The following is a 24,276-nucleotide window of genomic DNA, read 5'->3' as shown; positions in this document are numbered from 1 at the left end:
TCAAATCTCCACCAAAATCGAATCGATTCGCTCTTGTCATATTCGCACTCAACCTCTCCACCAAATTTCATCCAAATCCATCCACAACTTTTTGAGAAATCCTGTTCACAGATAAACAAATAGACAAACAAACAGATGGGTGAAAACATAACCCCTGCCCACCTTTGGTGGTGGAGGTAAAATGCTGGTCAAGACCGATGTTGATAAGATATATTACAAACCTACTCTGGTTTGCGATCTACATTGTAAATAACTGATGGAAATGTAGAAAGCATCTTTTAGGGTAATATATATATATATATATATATATATATATATATATATATATATACACGAGGGCCAGTCAATAAGTAACCTTAAAATGGCGATATAAATTCGAGAATGTAATATGTAATGTGTGTAGTTGTAGACGAGACATGTTATATCTATGGGTAAGAGTCATGTTTTGCCTGTTTTAGATCTGGCAACATATACAGTCATGTGAAAAAGTAAGTACACCCCATGTAAAGTTTTGACTTTTTCAACATATTTCAACATACAGCTATTTGATCTTCATTTCAACAATATTGAGAGATAAAGATGATATAATATAACAAATATCATGAAATATTTACATTTTGTAGTCCATTGTATAATTTAAATAAACATAAATGCAAATTTTGCATGTGGAAAAAGTAAGTACACCCTTGGCTCTAATAGGTGGTATATTGTCCCCTTTGGCAGAAACAACCGCAAGTAGGCGTTTCTTATAACTGTCTACCAGTCTCTAACATCGACTAGGAGAAATTTTTGCCCACTCCTCCATGCAGAATTCTTTCAGCTGTGCGATGTTTGAGGGGTTTCCTGCTTGCACAGCTCGTTTCAAATCTCCCCACAACATCTCGATGGGATTTCGATCCAGGCTTTGACTTGGCCATTCCAGAACCCTCCATTTCTTTCTTTTCCGCCATTCCTTGGTGGATTTACTGGTATGTTTAGGGTCATTGTCATGTTGCAAGGTCCACCTTAGGTTGAGCTTCAACTTTCCGACAGATGGCCTCACATTATCCTCCAGCACCCTCTGGTACAATGAAGAATTCATAGTGGATTATATGATGGTGAGCTGCCCAGGCCCTGATGCAGCACAGCTGCCCCAAACCATAATATTTCCACCACCATGCTTTACAGTTGGTATCAGATTCTTGTGGCCAAATGCTGTCTTTGGTTTTCGCCAAACATGTCTTCTGTTACTGTGGCCAAATAGCTCTACCTTTGACTCATCTGTCCAGCACACATTGTTCCAGAAGTGTTGGTGTTTGCCGAGGTGTTCATTGGCAAACTTTAGTCTTGCCCTGATGTTCTTTCTGGACAGCAAAGGTTTCCTCCTGGCACACCTCCCATGTAGATCAAATTTGTGCAGCCTCTTTCTAATGGTAGACTCGTGCACTTTGACATCAACAGTGGCAAGAGCTACCTGTAGGTCCCCTGATGACATTCTGGGGTTCTTAGAGACTTTTTTCAGCATCTTGCGGTCTGCTCTCGGGCTGAACTTGCTGGGGCGGCCAGACCTGAACAAGTTGGCAGTTGTTTGGAATCTTCTCCACTTGTCGATGATCTTCCGGACAGTCGAATGATTGATTTCATATTGTTTGGAGATCTTTTTAAATCCCTTCCCAGACTCGTAGGAATCTGTAACCTTCTTTCTGAAGGCCTGAGAGAGCTCTTTTGATCTCGGCATGGTGACGCTACACACTTCAACAACAAAGAGCATACCCAACTAAATGTCTGAGGTTTAAATAAGACAGGTTCCTCCAAGATCCTCTCTGACGATGTTTTAATCATTTGCACCTGAGCTGGTGCACCTGATTCTAATTTTAGGTATTTGAAGTAGTGATAAATGTAGGGGTGTACTTACTTTTTCCACATGCTAAATTTGCATTTATGTTTATTTAAATTATACAATGGACTACAAAATGTAAATGTTTCATGATATTTGTTGTATTATATCACCTTTATCTCTCAATATTGTTGAAATGAAGATCAAATAGCTGTGTTGAAATATGTTGAAAAAGTCAAAACTTTGCATGGGGTGTACTTACTTTTTCACCTGACTGTATATGTTATTGTCAATAACAAGCGCCAAAGGTTTCTCCACATTGGTGACCTGCATATTGAAGACAACCAGGTACAATCTGCTGTTCCACTTTGTGCATGGCGGGCTGTGTTATGCTGTGTTATAAGGAGTACGCGCTGACAGCATGAGCCTCCAGGCACCCGGTCCCTTGTGCAGACCCGACAATCCCAGCTAGGATAACACAACATGAGCTATCGTCTACAGTTTCACACCACCATGGGAAATGGTACGCGTCACAATTACCCCAGTTGTGTGTCTCACCGAGGTGTTTCACTTTAAAGCTACCTGCTTTATGTACAAGTTCACAGCATGGAGACCTCGTTAATGTGTACGACTATGTCATGAAGATGATATGTTTATAGATCGCCATCTATAAATTCCTCCAATACTGGAGGTATTGGTATCAGATTATTGATCACTTTCTAGAAAATAACGACCAAAGGCTGTGAAGCTGAGAATTGGATTTTGGGATGGGAACTCATGGGATTTTTGGCTCTTTATAAAACTGGAGGCGAAGTGTGAGATTGTGTTGAGATAAGTAAAAAAAATGTTGTAAATACATTAGGGTGGTTATTCTGGATCAAAATAAGCATATACACGGCTTTTGATGAGTGATAAAAACAGTTCATTTTCAAGTTTAAACCATTTATAGATAAAGTGCATTTTCGTTACGGTGTTAGTCCGTGGGCGGAGGCTATGTTTTCACCCCTGTCCGTCTGTCTGTTTGTGACCAATACATCTCAAAATGTTGTGGAGAGGTTGGGTATGTGACAAGGACGAAACGATCAGATTTTGGTGATGATCCGGATCCGGAAATTGTTAAAGTGATTTTTCACCATTGAGAGATGTCGCAAAAAAATGATATATAGCATGATAACTCAAAACGTTGCGAACTTATTCGGAGGAAACTTTGTGGACAGGTTTGGTGTGTGACAAGGAAGAAGCAATTCGATTTTGGTGAAGATCTGGATCCGAATCCGGATATGAGAATTTTAAAAATGATTCTTCACCATTGCGTGATCGGGCCAAAAACGATATATGGCATGATATTTCAAAAAGTTGTAGACGACGTATGACAAAATAGGTGAATGAGTTGGTTTGGCGACAAGAAGAAGCCAATTCGATTTTGGTTCAGGTCCGAATCAGGTCCGCGGGTTACAAAACATGACTGTTCAGCCTGGCGGATGTACAGGGTGTTTCAAAAAGAGTGATACAACTTTAAACGTTTATTTAAAAAGAAACAGAAACGTCAGGAACGTGAACCAAACATTTATTGTAAGCTTATGACATGGTATTTTCTATCACTGATTGCTATTGCAGTCACTGCTGGATTTAGTGAGAGCACAAGGTCTGAAATTGGCATTTACGCAAAATCCTTGTGATTGACGTTCTCGATGTGTTCCCGTCTGCGGTTCAGACAGGCATTGATCCTGACTCCAAAGTTCTGTCCAAATTTCCTATTGGTCTCATGTGGCACTGCCTGGAGATAGTACGACACCTCCTGCTTCACATCATCCTGTCTGGCAGGGCGGTTGGCGTAGACAGAGCCCTTGGCAGCCCCACAGAACCAGTAGTCCAAAAGGGTTCAAGTCTGGGCTATGGGGTGCCCAGTCATGAACGGTACCCAGGGCAACGAGGCGGTTTCTGAAAAGCTGCTGCAGGAAAGTGATGATGTCACCAGCTGTATGCGGGGGTGCACCATCCTTCATAAACCAGGTCATGCTGAGCTGTTTTGGGGTGACCTTTTGGGCTAGATCATTATGGAACTTCTGGAGCATAGCTCGGGAGCACTCACCGTTGATCGTCACCCTCCTGCTGTTGTCATTCTCAAATCAGGAAGGCCCAAGCATTCCCCATCTGGCATTGAAGGTGCAGAAGCATGTGACTTTAGGCGCTTTCATGTACCTCTGTGATCTCAGGTGGTTTTGTCCCCTAGAAAATGTTGTGGTTGTTGATGGCACCGTTCAAGTAGAAATGGGCTTCTGCTCCACTGTCAATGGCATAGTTGAGCTACGGAGCTAGAACTCCCAGGGAACAAGCACCACGATAACACCAACAAACCCTGAAAAGGAAAACAGTACAGGTCACAACATATAGAAGTCAAAGTTGTATCAATCTTTTTGAAACACCCTGTATACTCTCCACCGAGTGTCGTTCTAGTTGCAAATGTAACTATGGTACTAATTTTACGCTTTAGTTTAATCAGTCATTTTATTATTGTTATGATTTGAAAATAATGTAAGGGCTTCTCTATTTACTATACTAGCGTGACTCGGCGTGCTCCGCGTGCCTCACCACACGTCGTTTCAGAGGGGTATGCATCTTTGACCATTTCGGTGTCTTTTGGGTCTTCATAGTGTTTTGGGTCTTCAGGGCCATTTGTGTCTTCGGGGCCTTTTTGATTCTCTGGGCCTTTAAGGGTATTTTGGGTCTTTGATGTGTTTTGGGTCTTCAGGATCTTTTGGGTCTTTGGGTCTTTGGTGTCTTTTGGGTCTTCAGGGGCTTTTGGGTCTTCAGGGTCTTTTGGTTCTTCTTGGTCTTTAAGGGTCTTTTTGGGTCTTCAGGGTCTTTTGGGTCTTCGGGTCTTTTGGGGCTTTGGGGTCTTTTTGGTCTTCAGGGTCTTTTGTGTCTTTTGGGTCTTCGGGGTGTTTTGGGTTTTCTGAGTGTTTTGGGTCTTCTGCGTGTTTTGGGTCTTCGGGTTGTTTTGGGTCTTCGGGGGTGTTTTGGGTCTTCGGGATGTTTTGGGTCTTCGGGGTGTTTTGTGTCTTCGGGGTGTTTTCTGTCTTCGGGGTGTTTTGGGTCTTCGGGGTATTTTGTGTCTTCGGGATGTATTGGGTCTTCAGGGTGTTTTGGGTCTTAGGGGTGTTTTCGGTCTTCGGTGTGTTTTGGGTCTTCGGGGTGTTTTGGGTCTTCGGGGGTGTTTTGTGTCTTCGGGATGTTTTGGGTCTTCGGAATGTTTTGGGTCTTCGGGGTGTTTTGGGTCTTCGGGGTGTTTTGTGTCTTTGGTGTGTTTTGGGTCTTCGGGGTGTTTTGGGTCTTCGGGGTGTTTTGGGTCTTCGGGGTGTTTTGGGTCTTCGGGGTGTTTTAGGTCTTCGTGGTGTTTTGGGTCTTCGGGGTGTTTTGGATCTTCGTGGTGTTTTGGGTCTTCGGGGTGTTTTGGGTATCCGGGTGTTTTGGGTCTTCGGGGTGTTTTGGGTCTTCTGTGTGTTTTGGGTCTTCGGGGTGTTTTGAGTCTTCGGGGTGTTTTGGGTCTCTGGGTGTTTTGGGTCTTTGGGGTGTTTTGGGTCTTCTGTATGTTTTGAGTCTTCAGGATGTTTTGGGTCTTTTTTTTTTTTTTTTGTATACAAGATCGAGGCTCGTGAAAGAGCTAACATTAATCACACAGAAAGACAAACCGACACATAAAACATATAACATGGGGAGCGGTAGACAAGATGGGGCGAGAGAGGGAGGAACACAAACATAACATCTGAGAGCAGGCACCTCGAGAGATCTGTGGGAGGGAGAGGGCTTTGGGGGGGGGGGAGGCATGGGAAGGGGGGGGGGGGTGGGAGCGGTATAAAACATATGGACACTGCTGGGACTTCCAGGAAAGAAATTGGAATTTCAAACAAGGTGGATCTGGGGTGAATTAGTGGGGGTAGAAAAGATCAATGTTTTGGATGGGGAAAGATAAGAGATGGTGGTGAACAGCTGTTTTAAAGACCTGGAGGGAGGAGTGGGATTGAAGGGAGTGTGGGAGTCTTCGGGGTGTTTTGGGTCTTTAGGGTGTTTTGGATCTTCGGGGTGTTTTGAGTCTTTGGGGTGTTTTGGGTCTCCGGGTGTTTTGGATCTTCGGGGTGTTTTGGGTCTTCTGTGTGTTTTGGGTCTTTGGGGTGTTTTGAGTCTTCGGGGTGTTTTGGGTCTTCGGGGTGTTTTGGGTCTTTATGGTGTTTTGGATCTTCGGGGTGTTTTGGGTCTGCGGGGTGTTTTGGGTCTCTGGATGTTTTGGGTCTTCGGGGTGTTTTGGGTCTTCGGGGTGTTTTGGGTCTTTAGGGTGTTTTGGATCTTCGGGGTGTTTTGAGTCTTTGGGGTGTTTTAGGTCTCTGGGTGTTTTGGATATTCGGGGTGTTTTGGGTCTTCTGTGTGTTTTGGGTCTTCGGGGTGTTTTGAGTCTTTGGGGTGTTTTGAGTCTTTGGGGTGTTTTGAGTCTTCGGGGTGTTTTGGGTCTCTGGGTGTTTTGGGTCTTCGGGGTGTTTTGGGTCTTCTGTGTGTTTTGGGTCTTCAGGGTGTTTTGGGTCTTTGGGGTGTTTTGGGTCTTCGGGGTGTTTTGGGTCTTCAGGGTGTTTTGGGTCTTTGGGGTGTTTTGGGTCTTTGGGGTGTTTAGGGTCTTCAGGGTGTTTTGTGTCTTCTGTGTGTTTTGGGTCTTCGGCCTGTTTTGTGTCTTCGGGGTGTTTTGGGTCTTCGGGGTGATTTGTGTCTTCGGGGTGTTTTGTGTCTTCGGGGTGTTTTGAGTCTTCGGGGTGTTTTGGGTCTTCGGGGTGTTTTGGGTCTTCGGGGTGTTTTGGGTCTTCGGGGTGTTTTGGGTCTTCGGGGTGTTTTGGGTCTTCGGGGTGTTTTGGGTCTCCGGGTGTTTTGGGTCTTCGGGGTGTTTTGGGTCTCCGGGTGTTTTGGGTCTTCGGGGTGTTTTGGGTCTTCTGTGTGTTTTGGGTCTTCGGGGTGTTTTGGGTCTTCGGGGTGTTTTGGGTCTTCGGAGTGTTTTGGGTCGTCTGGGTGTTTTGGGTCTTCGGGGTGATTTGGGTCTTCGGCGTGTTTTTGGTCTACGTGGTGTTTTGGGTCTTCGGGTTGTTTTGGGTCTTCGGGGGTGTTTTGGGTCTTTGGGATGTTTTTGGCTATTCAGGGTATTTTTGAGCCTTATGGCCTTGAAGGGTATTTTGGGTCTTTGGGGTGTTTTGAGTCTTTGAGGTCTTCAGGATATTTTGGGTCTTGGTGGTCTGAAGGGTCTTGGGGGAAATAAAGGGTCGTCAAAGGTCTGAGGGGTCTCAGCAGTCTTGTTGCAATTAAGAGGGTTAAATAAGAGGGTGGTAATTTTTTTTGAAGAAGAAGAAGACGTTTTCGTCGCATTTTAACATACATAGCGACATAACCATATACGTTTGCTCTATTGTAATAAGATATAATGTTCCCAGCTGAAACCCTGGCTCATGATGTGCGAAACCCAGGTTCAAATCCCATATACTCTGTGTTTGTCCATTGTCTACTAATGTCCTTGTAGTTCATGTTAAAGTACAATGATGGAAATAACGTTTGGCCTGCATGTAATTATTGTACAAGCTCCTCATTGAATATTCGAGAAAGGTAAACTTTAAAATGCTGAAATAATTTGAGGTTTAAATGGGCAAAAAAAAGAGGTTGTTTTGCCATAATGTTTCTCTTTTTCTCCAAATTTTTTTTCTTTCTGCCTTTTCAACACTCTCCTATTCCCCCTGGCTTCGAAAAACAAACAAAAAAACAAAAACAAAAGCCTTACCCATACATAATCTTATATTCTGCCATCTACCTGTACTTCATGTACATCTATCTCTCCTTTTCCTCTATCATTTCCTTGTGTTACGTGTTCCTCCCCAAACCCCGGCTACGGTGCACCTCAGAGTCTCGAGAGGGAACGCGGCAGAAAGATTTGTTATTTTGCGTGTTCTAATAAACCACGGTAAAACCACACCAATGCAATTGCAGAACAAAATCAGTAATTGTGTTAAGAACTCTCACATACACAACAATAACACTATTAAAGAAAGTACCATGAAAATATCACTTGCATCAAATGAACAATACACATGATGGTACCATCATTCCCCAATGCTCTCAAAGCAATAAACTCACAATACGCCAAACATGAGTGGAATGTAACAATCCCCAAAGTCTGTGCACGGATCCCCATGCTGGTTGAAGTCGTGCAGAACGATGAGAACAGGCAGGTATCGGCACGGCGGCAGACGAGGAGTTACGAGGTGAGAGGTCGATATGGGAATTGAGCCGATATGTAAACCAACGGCAATCCACACGATGATGTCGATATGGGAATCCCAATGACAAAACAAGATGCACCAAGTGGACAGTCTATTCGAGGACAAAATGGCGTATAGGCCTGTAATGGAGGTTCTTGCTTTTTCTCCGACAATAACTCATGCTTGGTAATAAAACCTGTGACGCGGGTTTAATTGCAATTGCAATATAGGACGATGTCGCGGGCAATCCCTTTCACGGGAAGCCTCAACTCATTCGCGACCAATATCAAAAAGGTCCGCTCGTAGCCTCGACGCGATTCACGGCTTTATCTCTCTCATGGCCGTCTCTTCCTCTGCCAAGCTCCTCCTCTTCCGGCCTCTTTGCCGCGTCTTCCTTTCTCCTTCACAAACATTAATTTTTACCTTTTACTAATGTCATCTCCATATCACACAACCAAATCTTAACAACAATATTACCTGAAACTAAAGATCATACAAGTACATAATTACAACAAAGGCGGAAGTGATGGATCCGTAACACTTGTTATCTTCATTGACAAAAACGCTTTCACCTTTAAAAGCGTTTGATGTATTAAAATGCTTCAATTCTCTTATTTCTCTTGTATTAGCATGCCACGTACTCTTCTTCATCATGATCTTTCCCTCTTTTGCAAGCAAGGCATATTTTACAAACCTTCTCCAACCGAAGGCTTTGATCTGCTATCCATCCTACAGCATGGTCCTACAGCATGACCTTTCTCCGTGTCTTCAACTACAATTCCACCCATGCCATGATTTTATATCTCAAAAATGTTAAATATGGGTATCTAGAGAAGTCCAGTTTGCAGAGTTTGTCTGCGCACAACAATCAAATATCCTTCACGTTATTTTACAATGTCAAAACCCTCTATGTCAGTACCCTTCCCCACATTTCCTACAAGTCTACAACCTTGCAGCCCCACCCTCCTACGTGTCCCCTTCTTCATAATTTTTGACATATCCTGCTCACAAACAAACAGACAGGGGTAAAAACATAAACTCCATCCACCTTTGGTGGCAGAGCTAAAAAAAACAAAAAAAACTGATCCCCTTAGCTACTTCAGCAAGGTCATGGAACCCATCATTGCAGTTGATATGAAATCATTTCTTTTCTCCAACAACCTCATCTCAGATCACCAATTTGGTTTCAGACCAGGTCACTCCACCTTGGACATGCTGCTTCTACTCACCCAAAAATGGATGGAGGCCCTAAATGTAGGACATACCTTCAGAGCCATCGCTCTGGACATATCTCATGCTTTAGATAGTCTGGTATCCTGCCATATTCACCAAACTCTCTGCTTATGGCATCCAAGGCCAACTCCACACATGGTTTACTGACTTCCTCTACTCTGGTAGCCAGCATGTGGCTCTCAACGGAATCCTTCATCTCCTCTCCCTGTCAAGGCTGGAGTGCCCCAAGGCGGTGTTATTTTACCCCAGTCCTATTCCGGATCTTCATAAATGATGTATTTGACTCCATGGAAAATTCCCTTTATCTCTGCTGATGAATTCACTATCTGTCGTGACATCCCTCATCCTCGAGACATGAAGGCTGCAGCATCTTCCCTCTCTTCGGACCTTTAAAAAAAATCACAAGCTGGTCAAACACATGGAATATGTTTTTTTCTGACAAATCTCACACTCTCACTATCTCTCTCCAAAAAGGACCGTCTGGTAAACCCTCTTATCTACTTTTCAATCCTCTTGTGGAAGTTCAGTCATTCAACCTCCTGGATTGTTAATCAAGTACGGACATTGATTGATTAATACTGCCAAACTGGCAGGGTACTAGCTCTTTTACAAATGCGTTACCTTTGCAGTGGTTTGGTGATGCCAATTGCGGTAGTACCCTCAGCACATACCCGTGTATCTATTTATTACGTATGGCCGAGCAGAACCGTGAGTGCATGCCTCTTAATGGTATGAGCGAGACAAAATGGGCAAGATGGAAAAGCATTTAGCAGAGAAGAGGAACGTATTTTCAAGGCATATCAAACAATCATGAATCAAGAAAGGCACAGAAGTTCAGATTTTAACCCATAGCTCTTATTTCCCCATTTTACACTTACTCGTTTATTTAAACACAAGACATGGTGACAGCAGAATCATTCAGGTGAAATGTAGAGAGGAAGTCAGGAAAAGAAAGAGGTAGACGTAGGGTGAGAGGTATTTTTGGCCTCTGACTTAGCCCCTGCACACATAGATGGGCACCACTTGTCAGTCCTGAAATGAAAAGACACAAGAAAAAAAATGGGGAGCGGGGAGTTAGTAAGGCAGAGAGGAGTGAATGCAATTTGGAGTGTAAACCTCACCGAGATGGGTGACGAGGTCAATCATTGATGGCTCGTTCAACTGTGATGCTCTTTGTGAGTCTAGGTAGACGAATTAGAGGTTCTTAGAGAACAGGAGATAGACAGTGTATGTCAGTGGTGGAGCTATCTTCCCACGCTAGGGAAGTCGTGGCTCCCTTGTTCGCGTTCCTCTGCCCTGTGCTCGATTTGTCGCCGTGCTGTCCACCCAGCGCTGTCTGACACAGCTTGCCTTGGCTCCAGCGCAGCTCATCCTGGCTCAAGTGCAACTTGCAGTGGTGTTCGACTCATCCATGGCACAAACAAGCAGGTAAGTTGCCTTCGGGTTCCCACCGCAATTCAACAGCAACAAATGCTCTGGCATTTGATACCCGATTATGGGGCGGAGACTTAAGGGAGCAAGGTTTGTGGGAGGCGGAGTTCCCGCAAGCATAGGTCATGGCGTACGCTTTGACTTGCCGAAGTGCATCCTTATTGGTGCGCTCACCAGCCGATGCTCCACTTCTGACAATCATTCCAAAGTCTGACTTTGCCTTCGAGTCGACTCTTCTTCGAACGGGTTTTCCCGCCCAGCCAGCGATCTTTCCCACCGAGCGCTTTTAAAAAGTATTGGGGGGGGGGGGGGAGTGGGGTTAGGGGAAGGGGAGGGGAAGGGGGGGGGGAGAGGTTATTGCCTGTGATGTGGTTGTGTGTATTTTCATGCCGTGCAAGGGAATTATTAAAGAAAAGGGCTGGAATTTGTAAATAATAACGGGTTTATACCTGATATGGACTTGATGAATGGTTAGATCAATTTGGGAGAGGAGAACGAACCAAATAGGATTCTGTAACGAGTGGAATGGCAAGTATAGTAAATGAATTATGGTAATTAAATGAACGGATAGAAAGGAGTTAGAGAATTAAGAGTAAGAACACGAAGGGAATTAAAGAGAAGGTAGAAGACCGAACTAAACCCACACAACACATCTGCCTCGTTTCCCTCAAGACAACAGGTGGGTTGTCTATCTGTGCACATAAACTAACGCTATAACTGATTCGAGGGAGTTGTATGTGTCATGGATGTTATTTCCCCTGAGGGCTGGTTTCATAACTCACAACATAGTTATTACCTTTATTTATAAGGAGAAGCTGACGCATTGTTATATACAGGGTGTCTCAAAATACATGGAACCCATGTCACTGCTAATAATTCTGCCAATATTAATGTTCTTGTTCTTTTTTTTCAGATTTGAAGAGAGGAGACCATAACAACTAATAATTATCAATCAAAATGCCTTGGACAAAGGAGGATAAAATATTTTGCGTCACTACTTATTTGGAGACGAAATCATTCAAAACGATGCAAGCAAAATTTCGCAGGAAGTTCAACTTCAACAACTATCCCCAGAAAAACCAAATTTATCGTTGGGCACAAATTTCAAGCCACTGGATCAGTAAACAACCTCAACAAGAAGGCAGAAACACACAGTTCTGGCAGGAAGCTGACTGCAAGATCTCCTGACAATGTGAATGCGGTGAGACATTCTGTCGGAAGGAGCCTGAAAAAGTCCATCCGAAGACGTAGCCAAGAGCTGGGTCTTTCACGTGCGTCAGTGCAAAGAATCTTGATCAAGGATCTTCAGCTGTACCCATACAAGATCCAGATCAAGCATAAACTCACACCAGCTGACATGGCAAAACGTGTTGTGATGTGCCGGTGGTTCGAGAACAAGATCGAAGAGGATCCTGACTTTCTTGATGTTTGGTTCAGTGACGAAGCACACTTCTTGCTCTGTGGGCATGTCAATAGCAAGAACAATGTGTTCTGGGGCACACAAGCCCCAGACGAGGTGCTTCAGAGGCTTGCACTCTGTGAAATGCACGGCCTGGGTGGCCATCTCAAAACATGGCATAATCGGACCGTTTTGGTTTGAAGACGCAGACGAGGAGGCAGTCACTGTCACAAAGGAGCGTTGCATTGTGGTGCTCAACAAGTTCTGGAGGGGACTTGGGAGACGTCGTGGCGTGAATCGAGATGTGCAATGGTTCCAACAAGATGGGGCAACTTCACATACAGCCAACATCACGATGGCTGGACCACCAATTCCCTGATCGGCTGATCAGCAGGCGCCGCGAACCCGAGTGGTCTCCGCATTCACCCGATCTGAACCCCCCAGATTTTTATCTCTGGGGGTTCTTGAAGGACCACGTGTATGAGAATCGTCCTCAATCCATTTCTGAACTGAAAGTAGCCATCACCCAGAAGATTCATGCCATCAGGAAGGAAGGGTGTGTCAGGGTGATTGACAACTTCGCTCGTCGACTTCAAGTGTGTCTAAGGCGCAAAGGCGGTCATTTGGAACATGTGCTCTAATAAATGTATCCTTTGAGCTCGAGACCTCAAATCTTCAGTTTTTAAATTGTTATCATATCAGCTTCCAGGAAATGTAATCTTTTTTGGAGTTTCTTGTCTGAGTAATAAATTATTATCATGTTAATGGGTTCCATCTATTTTGAGACACCCTGTATTATATAAAAAGGATACACCGATTTCATTGATTGGTATTTTGCTGTTTTATTGATTAGGCAAACCCATATATTAATGAATAGAAAAGTAGTTTGATAACACAGTTTTCAGATAAAACGACGACGTTTCAGTCGTTTACTCTCACCGAGACGTCGCACGTGTGTGATGAACACTCATGGACAGTCAGCCCTGACCTAGACATGGCCTCGGTCTCCAACCAGCAGAGGGAGCTCTGATCCACAATCACAAGAAGACCAATCAGAAGTCAAACTGCAGTTGCATCGTTCGTGTGATTTAAATAGCGAGGATTAGTTATATTCGTACATGTGAGAAATGTCGTGCACCTGAACGAAACATTAACATGACGTCATAGTGCAGCGACGGAACCAGGTTTCCACCTGCACAAAGCGGTGTTCCACGGCTCGATGAATAAAAAAATCAAATCGATCATCCATCATCGTGTAATCAGCGATGCGTCCACAGCTGATTGTAACGAGGCTTTCCTGATAACTGTGTCCATTAAACATGATGATGTTCTCAAGTTGTGCTGGGAAAACCGAGATCCCAGAGGACTTGTTCAGTTACAGTTTGTTTTGAAGCACGAAATGGCGTCACTCAGTCACAGGACATTTGGGAAGGGGATCGTAATCCCGACCGAGCTATAAACTGTCCGTTACCTGTTTCACATATTATTTAGCGCAAGGTGACCACGTGTCCGTGTGAGTCATCCATCGGATGGACACCAAGTTGGACGAACAGACTGTCAGCACTGGTCGTCGTTGGTGGATATTAAAGATCCCACTGTGTCTTTCACGAAGGGCAGGCGAATTACCCCCTCCCCCTCCTCCCCCACTCCCCAAACGCACCCTTAACAAATTATCATTCCCCCCACCCCCGCCCCCTCCAAAGCACGATACGTTGAACGTCAGGCCTCACCAGCCGATTCGTGAAAGACTTGGGCCAAAAACGTGCCCTGGCTCTGGCTGACCTCACAAGGTGGGGATAATTCGGGTAGTAGTAGCAGTATTAGTAGTAATAGCAGTAGTTGTGGTGGTAACAATAGTAGTAGTAGTGGTAATAATAATAGTAGTAGTGGTAATAGTAACACTAGTCGTACGGTAGTGTAAATAGTAGTAGTAGTGGTAATAGTAGTAGTGGTACTAGTAGTGTTCATAGTAGTAATAGTAGTGGTAATAATAGTAATATTAGTTGTAGTGGTAATAGTAGTAGTAGTGGTAATAGTAATACTAGTAGTAGTGTAAATAGTCGTCGAAGTGGTAATAGTAATAATGGTAGTGGTAGTGTTCATAGTAGTGGTAATAATAGTAATAGAAGTAGTGGTGATAGTAGTAGTAGTGGTAATAGTAGTAGTGGTACTAGTAGTGTTCATAGTAGTAATAGTAGTGGTAATAATAGTAATATTAGTTGTAGTGGTAATAGTAGTAGTAGTGGTAATAGTAATACTAGTAGTAGTGTAAATAGTCGTCGAAGTGGTAATAGTAATAATGGTAGTGGTAGTGTTCATAGTAGTGGTAATAATAGTAATAGAAGTAGTGGTGATAGTAGTAGTAGTAGCAGTAGTAATAATAGTAATAGTAGTAGGGGTGGTAATAGTCGTAGTGGTGATAGTAGTAGTAGTAGTAGTGGTAATAAAAGTAATAGTAGTGGTAATAATAGTAATAGTAGTAGTGTAAATAGTAGTCGTAGTGGTAATAGTAATAATGGTAGTGGTAGTGTTCATAGTAGTAATAGTAGTGGTAATAATAGTAGTAGTAGCAGTGGTGATAGTAGTAGTAGTAGCAGTGGTAAAAATAGTAATAGTAGTAATAGTAGTAGTGGTGGTAATAGTAATAGTAGTGGTGATAGTAGTAGTGGTAATAATAGTAATAGTAGTACTGGTGATAGTAATAGTAGTAGTAGTGGTAATAATAGTAATAGTAGTGGTATTAATAGTAATAGTAGTGGTAATAATAGTAATAGTAGTGGTAATAATAGTAATAGTAGTACTGGTGATAGTAATAGTAGTAGTAGTGGTAATAATAGTAATAGTAGTGGTAATAATAGTAATAGTAGTAGTGGTGATAGTAGTTGTAGTAGTAGTGGTAATAATAGTAATAGTAGTGGTAATAATAATAATAGTAGTAGTGTAAATAGTAGTCGTAGTGGTAATAGTAATAATGGTAGTGGTAGTGTTCATAGTAGTAATAGTAGTGGTAATAATAGTAATCGTAGTAGTGGTGATAGTAGTAGTAGTAGTAATAATAGTAATAGTAGTGGTAATAATAGTAAGAGTAGTAGTAGTAGTAGTAGTAGTAGTAGTAGTAGTAGTGGTAGTAGTAGTAGTAGTAGTATAGGTTGATAAATTTGTCAATTTCTATCCTCTGTGAATGTACAGGTGTTGAATATTTAATAAACTTTTACGAGGTACATATAAAACAAAACCCCTACGCCTGCAGGTGACATCGCTCCGCATCATAAACCTAGTTTATTATAAGTCAGTTGTTTAGAAACTTTTGAAGTAACGTCGACTTTGTAAAGACGCGAGTCACGTGATATCGGTATGAAATGTAAACACTTTAACATCGCAGTATGTCCCATAAACGAAGATGATGTAACGACGCTATGACGTAATTGGGAGAATTCCCGAACAGGACGAACTGAGCACCATGGAGCCCTTCGAGGACACATCTGGATGATCAAGTTCACAGGTAAAATAACCCTTTGACCTACGAGGTGCTCTTAGGATGACTAACCAACGGTAACCTTGCTTTACACTCCCTGACATGTTTTGGTCGGTGTACAAATACAAGTGGTGGTCAAAAAGTTCAACGAACGCGTCTGTTGGACGACACTATTGTACCTCGTTCCGAGAACATTTTGAACGCCAAACGTGAGAGGGATTTTTGGTCTTCCGTTTATTTATTATACGATGGATGTAAAGATGATATACTTGGTTTTTGTGCTTAATTGGAATTAAACACGTTCGGGATGATCAGGAAGTCCGTGTCCAGACGTGACCATCACTGACTCTTATTAAGAAACCTACACTACGGGGAAAAAAAATGACCCAACCTGTATTTTTTCGAATTCGGTTCCACACATCCGCAACACATATTCCACTATAAATCGATTACTCGTGTCACAGTAACTAATATTCCTACACGCGGTTTACAGCAATTCTTATGAAAAAATTCGTGTTTTAATAAGTTTTGTTCTCAAAGAAAACGGAAAATACAAAATTTCTGTATTTTCACCTTTCATCTCAGCCAATATCTCAGGTAAGAAAAAATAGATCAAAACTTTACACATAAAAAGGAAGATAAGTCTGTTTTGAGTTGTTCTGTGTCACAAAAAAAAAATTCAAAATTTTTGTTTTTTCCTGTTCGAAGTAAACTTTTAAAGATCTGCAAAGCATTTATCGGGGGTTGTCATGGTTTTGACTGTTTCATGCACATGTAGGGCCTAAATTGCTCTAATTTATGACTTGTACAGTTAGTGTAGGTCATGTTGTGGTGTTTCAATTTATCAATGCCAACAAAGAAAGAGAAGTTCCGTGCTGATGGAGATATTAAACATAGGGGGCAATACACCTGGCTCTCACCTGTTGAATAAACAGAATACTGCACTGAATGAAGGTATTTTAAACCAATTTCAATGGTTGCTAGAAGACAGGGCATCATGTAGAATCATACTAACATAATCATAATATTTTAAACAAACAAACAAAGAAAATACCAAGTTGGGGGGAAACCCCCTCTCCCCCAACCCCATATACCTCCTAAGATCCCAATTTTTCTAATGCCTTGAACAAACATTGGTACATCATGGGTGATTAAGGTTGTGGTGAAGTTTCTTCGAATTTGTGTCTGTAGGTTCTGAGAAGAAAGCAAATACCTATTTTGGGGGGCAACCCCCTCTTCCCCCCCCCTACCCCCTTCCCCGATTTTTTAATGCCGTGAACAAACTTTAGTCACAACACAACAAATATAATTTGTGCCAAATTTGGTCGCAATCCCATCAGCGGTTTTGGAGAAGAAGTTTCAAGTGTTTAGGGACGGACGGACGGACGGACGGACAACGAGCCATCGCATAAGCTCCCCTGAACTTCGTTCCAGGTGAGCTAAAAATCGAATTGCTTGTTTTCATCAAGAAGGCAAGACATATTCTGAAATCCATCCCTATCTCTCTGCCTACCATAAAGAGAATAGGTCCACAGTTCTAATAAACTGGTTCTGCTACAAGGAAGAAGGGATCTGGCAGGTCTAGAGCCACTACAAGTAAAGAATGACATGTGACTGAAATTCTTAGTTCGCCAGGAAATAAAGAAAAGCCTGCGGAAACTGTCGGAGGAGTTCAGAACTGCTGAAACCCAGACCGTTTACAGAAGGACCATCACAAAAAGGTTGACTGATGCTGGTTTTGCCTCAAGAAGATTTGCTAAGAAGCCTGAGAAACATTCAGGACAGATTGCACTTTTTGGCCGAATATGGGAAGTGTGATTCAGACTGGTTTCAGAGAGCATTTACCTTCACCACCAAAGGTGAATGGAGGCTATGTTTTCACCCCTGTCTGTCTGTCAGTCCGTTTGTGAACAAGACATCTCAAAAAGTTGTGGACGGATTCAAACGAAATTTCGCAGAGATGTAGCATATTTGACAAGCACGAAATGATTAGATTTTGGTTAAGATCAGGATTCGGATCCGGCTACTAGAACTTTTTAAGTGATTCTTCACCACAGGGAGTTCGGGCCAAAAACGATACATAGCAGGACATCTCAAAAAGTTGTGGACGGACTTGGACAAAACTTTGAGAACAGGTTGTGTGTGTGTGACAAGGAAGAATGGATTCGATTTTGGTGAAGATCTGAATATGGATTCGGATATGACAATTATTTTATTATTTAAGTGATTCTTCACCATTGAGAGATCGGGCTAAAACCAACATATAGCAAGATATCTCAAAACGTTATGGACAGATTTGGACGAAACTTGGTGGACCGGTTGTGTGTGTGACAAGGAAGAATCGATTAAATTTTGGTGAAGATCCATATCCGGATCTGGCTCATAGAATTTTTAAAGTGATTCTTCACCATTGGGAGATCGGGCCAAAAATTATACAAAGCAGGATATGTCAAAAAGTTGTGGACGGATGATTTTGATTAAATATGATTCTGTGTTGTGATTTTGTGGTCTACTCTGGGATACAAAACGTAACCTGTTCATCTGGCAGAGGTTTGCAGTGCCGTTCTAGTTCAGCTTTGCAGTGATGCTCCAGAACATTGCCTTCGCAGATCTGGTGAAACATTCAACCCTGAGTGCATTTCAACAAGTGTGAAGCATGAAGGAGGTGGCATCATGGTCCGGGGTGCATTTTCGTCTGCTGGTGTTGGTGAGCTGATGAGGTGTGAACAGTCAATTACTGCCAAGAAATACTAGAGAGTATTAGACAAAGGATTACTTCCCAGCCTCCAAAAGTTATTTCCTGGAGAGAAAAGCAAAGAAGTCATTTTTCAACAAGATAATGCCCCGGCCCATACTGAAAAAGCCAACAAAAAGTGGTTGGAGAAAAAGACCCTGAAACTTTTGTTCTGGCCTGGTCAGATTCCCGATTTGAACCCTATAATTAATCTTTGGGCCTATATCTATTCGGCCCAAACTCATTGGAAGGAGATTTGCAAATTCTGATCAACTTTGGGAAGCTGTCAAACATGAATGGGACACTATTGACATTTCTCGGTGCAAGAAGCTTTGTGAAAGTTTGACCAACAGACTGGATTATTTAAAGAAAGCTAAGAGACAAGCTATTCCACACTGATTTGTACAGTTATTTCTACATGTTCTGGTGTTTTTTAAATATATGTTAAAATAGTTATGACAACAAATGTAAAAAAAATTGACTCGGCTAATTTTTTTTTTTTTTTTTAACCTCGGAGTGTATTTGTGGACGTACACAGTCCTTTTACAACCTTTTATTTAAATGAGTATAATCTTTATTTTATTTACGCCCTGCTACCTTAGGCCACGGACTTACTGATCATCAGTAGGGTCTACCGAAGACGACAACTTGATATGCAAGATAAACATTTGTCTGAACTTTTTCCTTTTGACGTCACAGGATTTTAATGGACGTTGTTGACAGCTCGAGTTTCGAAGAGCACAAGTGGCTTGTAATGGGGGAAAGAGGGGATGGGGTGAGGTGGGGATGGGAGGAGGACATTACAGGTTTTAGGGCATTCAAGATGCCCTGCTAATCCTGAAGCAATCTCAGGGTGTAATATGAAGAAGAAGGTGACACTCAGATGGTGAGGTGCTTAAGGAGTTGTAAAGAGCTATTTCACAGCGGATGCAACATTTTTCCAGTTAGGCGAGTGGGTGGCATCGGTGTTCAGCCAGGTAAGTAAAGAGCTTGATTGCTGGAGCCAAATCTTCAAAGATATCGATCACGAGCGGTAACGTCGCTGCGTTTGGTGGCCTCAAAAACCCGACAACGTGTACTCCGTCTTACATGCTATTGTAAGATGATTGTGAAATGAAGATCACGTGGTGTCGTGACGTGAGATGCTCTCAATCACGAGGGAGCTCATGTCATCTGTTCATATTCATGTTATAATATTGTAGATATTGTTACGGATTCGTCACTTCCGTTGTTGTGGTTTTCATCCACTGCAAATATTTCTGATTCCATGTACTATTATTGTTTTCAAAAGGTTTATTGTTTAGGAACTGTTTTCAAAAGGTGAAAAAGTTAGAGTTAAAAGAAACCGAAAACCGGATCGGGAACCGGACGACGAAGAGGAAGAAGAGAGAGAGAAGGCGGAGCGAGTGGAGTCGGACAAGACGCATAGTTGCTTTGCGGTCCGGAGCGAACGTTGGTGAGCAAGAGTCAAGAGTGAACTTTGGGTTTCCTGGGAAAGGGATTCCTGCGACAGAGTGGTTATCGCTGTGACAGATTAACTGCGTGTCAGGTTTTGCGATCAATTCCGGAGAGAATCATTGCGGGGCCGTTACGTCTCGAGAATGGGCCGTCGGCCATCTTGACTCACGCGCTTTGCACTTCGAGCAAGGTTTCTTTGCTTCGCTTCAGCCTTTGCGCGTCGCACAAGGTTTTTCTTTGCTTCCCGTCAGCCGTTTTCACCGCAGTCAGACGTATCTGGTGTGTGTGTGTGCAATGCGGATTTTGAAGGTAAATCTGAAGTTTGCCGACTGTGAGCCTTGGAACGTCTATACCCGAGGGTGTGATTTCCCAGTCGCCTGGAGGGCGCCTTTGGATTTCCCAGTCGCCTGGAGGGCGCCTTTGCACTGCTTTGGCAGCAGGGACTGTAACTGCCAACCCAACGGGATTCTGGTCTCGATTGGACATTGATCTGTCGATCGCTGGAGCGGGTCGATTTGGCTTGAAGCCGGGGATTAGAGACATTGGGGATGTTCTTGTTTCACTCACTTGGAGCACAGTGAGTTATATATTACAAAACTGATGGTACCATCATAGGATATTGATTGTACTTTTGATTCATATTATTGTTGTACTACTATTCTTGTGTGATCTTAATACAATATTTGTTTGTGAGTAACAATTGGTGTGGCTTCACCATTGATCTTTGACATACAGAATAACACAGTTTTCTGCCGTGACTCCTCTCGGGGCTCGGAGGTACACCGTGATCAGGGGGTCGGGGAGGAGCACGTAACAATATGCAACACAGAACGCCACTTTCGAGGCGTTCATGGATACCTGGTGAATCCTCGGCCCTCTCCCCCACCGTGGATCCCAACACTGAAGACTGTTGTTTTTTAAAGAATGTTTACATCACACCTGCACAAGCAGGTACACGAACTATCACTTGTTGAATCCCCTACATACCGATTGTTGAACTCAGTGAAAGAGCCGTTTCGTGAACGTCAATTTCATGATAGGGAGTGTTTCAATGACCACGATTAGGTGGTACGTGGTTGTAGTTGTGGTGTATATAGGGAGTGGGAGGGGTGTTTACTTCGATGAAGGAATCTCTAAACCTCCACTGCAAACAAATGTGCATTTACCTTGCTTGGAAATGTAGTGAAAGGGTCGACTTCGTCTGTTTGCGTTACTGTGTTTCACACGTCATGAAGTGGTAGAATTGGGAGTATTGTTATCCAGCATTCACCACATGATGCGTCCACAAAGGGGTGGAATTGGGAGTATTGTTACAAAGCATGCACCACATGATACGTCACAAAGGCGTGGAATTGGGAGTATTGTTACCCAGCATGCACCACATGATATGTCACAAAGTGGTAGAATTGGGAGTATTGTTACCCAGGATGCACCACATGACATGTCATAAACAGGTGGAATTGGGAGTATTGTTACCCAGCATCCACCACATGACACGTCACAAAGTGGTAAAATTGGGAGTATTGTTACCCAGCATGCACCACATTATCGTCACAAAGTGGTAGAATTGGGAGTATTGTTATCCAGCATGCACCACATGACACGTCACAAAGGGGTGGAATTGGGAGTATTGTTATCCAGCATGCACCACATTATGTTACAAAGTGGAAAAATTGGGAGTATTGTTATCCAGCATGCACCATGTGACACGTCACAAAGTGGTAGAATTGGGAGTATTGTTATCCAGCATGCACCACATGATATGTCACAAAGTGGTAGAATTGGGAGTATTGTTACCCAGCATGCACCACATGACACGTCACAAAGTGGTAGAATTGGGAGTACTAGCAACGGTACCCGTCCTATGGGTGGGGCTTCAATTGGGAGGCCCAGATGAAAAGGCTAAATATCAGAAATTGAAGGCTTTTTTTCTTTTAAACGATTTATATAAACATCCGTTAAATCTCGATCGGTGAAACCGTTTGTGCGGCACCCGGGAAAATAACGTCACGCGGGAGCAAGTATCAGCAGGATGTGGCAGTGTGGGAGTCCACGTTTCAGATCCTCCTTCATGCCGAAGTAGCCCACCACTTCTCCAAGCATTCCGCTCTTCAGATCCACCGAGAGATTTAAGCTTGATACTGAAGACGCGTGCAGTTAGTCCTTCCGATGTCGTATGTACTCCCGATACGTGTTTCCTTCATTGTAAAAACTTCCAAATCAACAGTTAAAAGGATTTTGAGCCGATAGGTGTTACGGCCTTGGCAAGATCGATGGAGACAGCGATCTGTTAGCGTATACACCACCCAAATAGCTATGTGGAATTCTCTCATGTAGAGATTAAACGTCGTTTGAAATTTGGCCGAGGTCATTATTTACTTTTAATGATGTTTATATATGAATGATGTTTATATTGGTTTTGGGTCATCCTTTCCGCATATTTCGTGGGATTGTGAGTTGGAAAGACGGCCGTGATGGCAGGGAGGGGGTTGGAATTCTCTCAAGCAGGGATTCAACCCATGTCCTTATAAAAGGTCTTTGTCCAAGGTCACCGAGTCCGATTGGTGCAGCTGTGCAGCGATCGGTGCAGCCGTTTGTGCGGCACCTGGGAAAACAACATCGTCACAATGAAAATATCGTCACAATGAACGTTATGCGAACGTGAATGTTATGCAGGAGTCCAAACCTGAGAATGCTGGAGACCAAAGCTGAAATTGGAAAAACTAAATAGCCTATTTTACTCCTGGAGATCCCAGGATTACCCACCCAAAATATCGTTACGATCGGTTCAGCGGTTTTTGCGGTACCTTCGAACGGACAGACAGACAGATGGACGGACATTTGGTGAATTATAGTAAGATTGTTATCCAGCATGCACCACATGATATGTCACAAACAGGTAAAATTGGGAGTATTGTTACCCAGCATACACTACATGATATGTCATAAAGGGGTCGAATTGGGAGTATTGTTACCCAGCATGCACCACATGACACGTCACAAAGTGGTAGAATTGGGAGTATTGATACCCAGCATCCACCACATGACACGTCACAAACAGGTAGAATTGGGAGTATTGTTACCCAGCATACACCACATGACACGTCACAAAGGGCTGGAATTGGGAGTATTGTTACCCTGCATGCACCACATGACACGTCACAAAGTGGTAGAATTGTTACCCAGCATGCACCACATGATCGTCACAAAGGAGTAGAATTGGGAGTATTGTTACCCAGCATACACTACATGACATGTCTCAAAGGAGTGGAATTGGGAGTATTGTTACCCAGCATGCACCACATGATGTCACAAAGTGGTAGAATTGGGAGTATTGTTACCCAGCATGCACCACATGATACGTCACAAAGTGGTAGAATTGGGAGTATTGTTACCCAGCATCCACCACATGACACATCACAAAGTGGTAGAATTGGGAGTATTGTTACCCAGCATGCACCACATGATACGTCACAAAGTGGTAGAATTGGGAGTATTGTTACCCAGCATACACCACATGTTGGGCTGGGTAGAAAGCAGAATTTTATGTGTATATCCCCAGGAGGAGAAGGGTGGGATAATGGGGAATGCTAAATTCAGATTCCCAAACTCTCCCTCCCTTTATCCGTGTCCAAGTCGCCCAAAAGGAAAATGTAATATTGAAAAGGAAAAATTCTCTGCAGTAAGAAACCGCAGCCTTTCCGGGAATTACGCAAAGAGAACAATAACGCAACTTATAATGTTTTACAAAACGTATTTCGCCGAAATCGACTTAAGCTCATAAACTACGAAATGTTTGTAAATGTCATCTCAACACAAGGAGCGAGTGCAGCATGTGGGTGTTCCAGCTCGGGCGGATCAGGGACGCGCATCCTGCGGTGTCGGTGCGCACAACAACCGCTCCGCACCGGCCGCCTCCTCTGCATGGTGGTTAATGCGCAACCGTGAAAAAATGGACCCGTCCTCGCGTTCGTACCTTTCACTCAGAGAGGCTCCTCTCGGTGGGAGCGAAGGACCCGTTAGCCACACACCTGCCCCCCCCCCCCGCCTCCTCCCCCGCCGCCCCCCATTAGCCCCGTGCGGATGCCGACTCTGGGGTCCGAGGCGAGGATGGCTGCGCGCCTGTGCGTGATCGGATAAGTGCCTTTGCAGCCGCGTGTGTCAGGGGTTCCACCTCGACCACACTCGGCTGCAGCTGTAATGGACCATCAAGTGGCTGCTTGCGCTGGAATGTGGAGGAACCCCGTTTCGCACGGCGCTTCGCTTCCGCTCATCGCGCCCATGAGCTCCAGATGGGAATCGCTTTGAGCTCGGTCGCTCTGGGTGGGAGAAGGAGAGGTGGAGGAAGGACGGAGGATTGCATGAGGGTGGTGGGAGGAATGAGAAAGATGTGGGACAATAAATAATAACAGAGATAATTCTGAAAGCTTCTTTGGAGGGAGAAAG

General features: G+C 43.5%; 1 long non-coding RNA gene across 1 annotated transcript; it reads right to left on the bottom strand.

The window, feature by feature from the left end:
* Window positions 1-3,367: 3,367 nt before the first annotated feature.
* LOC137422483 (uncharacterized) lies at window positions 3,368-10,632 on the bottom strand. The gene is made up of 2 exons (XR_010983482.2): window positions 10,455-10,632; window positions 3,368-4,175 (listed from the first exon to the last, which is right to left on the bottom strand). It is a non-coding gene; the product is annotated as an uncharacterized LOC137422483 (long non-coding RNA).
* Between the last annotated feature and the right edge of the window lie 13,644 nt (window positions 10,633-24,276).

This window comes from Myxine glutinosa, chromosome 2 (assembly GCF_964187855.1).
Source record: "Myxine glutinosa chromosome 2, kmMyxGlut1.1, whole genome shotgun sequence".
Taxonomy (NCBI): Eukaryota; Metazoa; Chordata; class Myxini; order Myxiniformes; family Myxinidae; genus Myxine; species Myxine glutinosa.
This window is presented reverse-complemented; position numbering and strand designations above follow the sequence as displayed.